The 2,763-nt window shown below is 32.4% G+C and overlaps 1 long non-coding RNA gene across 1 annotated transcript; it reads right to left on the bottom strand.

The window, feature by feature from the left end:
* Positions 1 to 221: 221 nt before the first annotated feature.
* Positions 222 to 1,702, bottom strand: LOC128224809 (uncharacterized). The gene is made up of 2 exons (XR_008259548.1): positions 1,624 to 1,702; positions 222 to 960 (listed from the first exon to the last, which is right to left on the bottom strand). It is a non-coding gene; the product is annotated as an uncharacterized LOC128224809 (long non-coding RNA).
* Positions 1,703 to 2,763: the final 1,061 nt, after the last annotated feature.

The following is a 2,763-nucleotide window of genomic DNA, read 5'->3' as shown; positions in this document are numbered from 1 at the left end:
ATAAATTTGCTCTTGAATTCCGCTTTAATGTCTTCTTTTTTAGAACTCATTGTCATTGAATTGGTATTGGGAAAACATCAGTACGTTCTTATCATATCACAATGGAATTGACATATGCAAAGATAAGTTACGATTTACTTTCGGCCTTTTTTATTTCATTATATGTTTTACGAACGGCCAGAGAGGTAAAGTGTCGGAGGAGGAGGAAATAAAAATAAAAATAAAATAACAATTTTATTTTTTGGTCGGGAAAAAAACACACAGAAAAGCAAAAGCTATGATGTATCCTCTATGAATTTTTATTTTAATGTCAAGTCAATATGTAAGTGTGCGCACATTTGTTTTTGTTTTATCTGACAAGTTCACTTCATATTTTCATTGACCACTCTTTATGATTGTAAATGCAAGTTATAATAGACAAGTGACATAAAAAAATCAACTATTGTCGGTAAATTTATTTGCCATTTAGAGTTTAAGGAATCGGCTATCACTCCACTGTGTTGTCTTGGCTGCAAATTGTCTGATACCAATTCACCAACCATGTCATTGTTACAGTTAGCAAAAGAACTTTTTTGTTTCCTTCTATACAGCGAATATTTATCCGCCAGGAACTTGTAAATCAACTGATTATAGCTGTCTGATAAAACAGAAGCTGTCTATCCAACAGTGATTCAAATAATACTAATTGTCCATCACACATTCTGTCCAACAAGCAGTTCAAACAACACTGGTGGTCCAACCAACACTACCGGTCCAACCATTTATAGTTGTTCAACCAACACGTATGGTCCATTCAATATAGCGGTCCAGTAAGCAATAGATGCCCAACCAACAATAGTGTTTCAACAGGCATTAGCTTACATCATGTTGCTACCAATCTAGCAGCCCAACTGATTGTATTGATGTTCTTCATTCAAAGTAATGATCTCAGTAGATACCATCAGCTTATTTGAATCATATCTGTAAAGAAAGGAATGGAACATTAAAAGTAATTTTTTTATGAAAAAAATAAGTTACTCTCAGACTTTTTTTATGGATGGGTTTTTAGACAATCTGGACCCCGATTTAATTCCAGGCCAGGGTGTATGTGACTAGTCCAGTGGCCATCATAATGTTCAAACATAGCTAATTAGTAACAAATCATTCAGAAGCTGAGAACACTACAAAGGTGACAGCATAACATTATTACTCTAAGTAAAAAAAATATTACATATTTATAAAACACACAGAGCAGTATAGATATCATAATTTATATTTATGATGATTTATATACATGTATGTTCATTCATAAGACTATTACATAGTTATACTGTACCTGGTAATGTACATACAAATTCCTCATTATAGATTATGACTGACAGATAGTTAAACAGCCTAATTTATTTGTGATTATTTTCAAAACAAATGTTTTAGAATAGATGAGAAAATTTGTTGTTAATAAAACTCCAATAAGAAAAGTAACCGAAGTCTTTTCTGAACCATTTACCCCACCCACCAGAACTAAACTGTCCTGGTAAACAGTCAAGCGATTGATAGCTCACGACATTCAAATTATATCACAATAATGTAATATAAACTCATTAAAATGACAAATATAATAAAAATAAATAAATAATAACAAACCTGGTACGATAATTAGTCCATATTATCGCTGTTATTAAACTTCGTTATAACCCGGAAATAAACCGGAAGTCACCCTGCCGCAAAGGATTACCGGGTGAGCCAAAACCCGGTACCAGGTATCGATATCGAGAAAAGCCGTTATCACAGTTAATGTTACCGGATTATGTTGATACCGTGTTATTTAAAGTATGCATTGGTTGTCAAAAAGCAATTTATAACGGACCGTGGATACTTGGATTTATCATCTGATATTAACCCTGATATCAACATAATCCGGTATCAGAAAGTGATACCTGATACGGGGGATACCAGGTACCGGATACCGGGTTTTTAGCACCAGCCTGCAAATCCGATAAATGTTTTTCATTGGCTTAAACTATTTCAGTCATGTTTACACCAATACTTTTACAACTATTGCGATGTCCTCTGCTTTTAATGATTTGCCGCGATAAGTTTCATCGGCGGTAATAAAAACAAAACGAAATCACAATTTTATTTTTATTTCAAAAATGAGTTTTTTGAGCGGCGGTGTTCGTAAATCATACAATCAATAAAAAAGGCCTTAAGTATGTTTAATTAATTTGTTTGGAATAAAAAAATACTGAATCAAAGAATGTTAAACATGAGGGAAAAGCACTGGTTCTCTGAAGAAGAAATAACTGTTACTTGGTTAGAAAATGATTAAGTTTAAATACGGATAGGACAAATATTAATCCATTTATTCCCATGTAGCCTATTTGATCATTTGTCTTTTTCATTTTTTTTGTTTATTTTTTTTTCGCATTATCATATACTTATAGTGGATGAAATTTGGTATTGTTTTCCAATACATTGAACCAAAAATGTAAATTTCATCAATATAACTATGCAGTAAGTTATCGAATTTGTGTCCTTGTGACTGGCTATTCCGAAGCTGATATTTGATAATGAACGTCATTATCGTAAGTTTATTTTATGAATTGTTTGAGCTCATTCTAAACTTATTGTACCTTTGAGCCCTTTTGTTTTCAAGGAATGTTAGTAAACTACTAAACAAGGATAACAAAATACCTTTTCACTTTGTGATTTACATGCACACGGTACAGGTATGTAATCCTAAACCGATCAGTTGAGTTAAATTCAATATTTTAGTTTTTGTCT

This window comes from Mya arenaria, chromosome 17, assembly GCF_026914265.1.
Source record: "Mya arenaria isolate MELC-2E11 chromosome 17, ASM2691426v1".
Classification (NCBI taxonomy): Eukaryota; Metazoa; Mollusca; class Bivalvia; order Myida; family Myidae; genus Mya; species Mya arenaria.
Note: the sequence above shows the minus strand (reverse complement) of the source record. Positions and strands in the feature narration are given on the sequence as shown.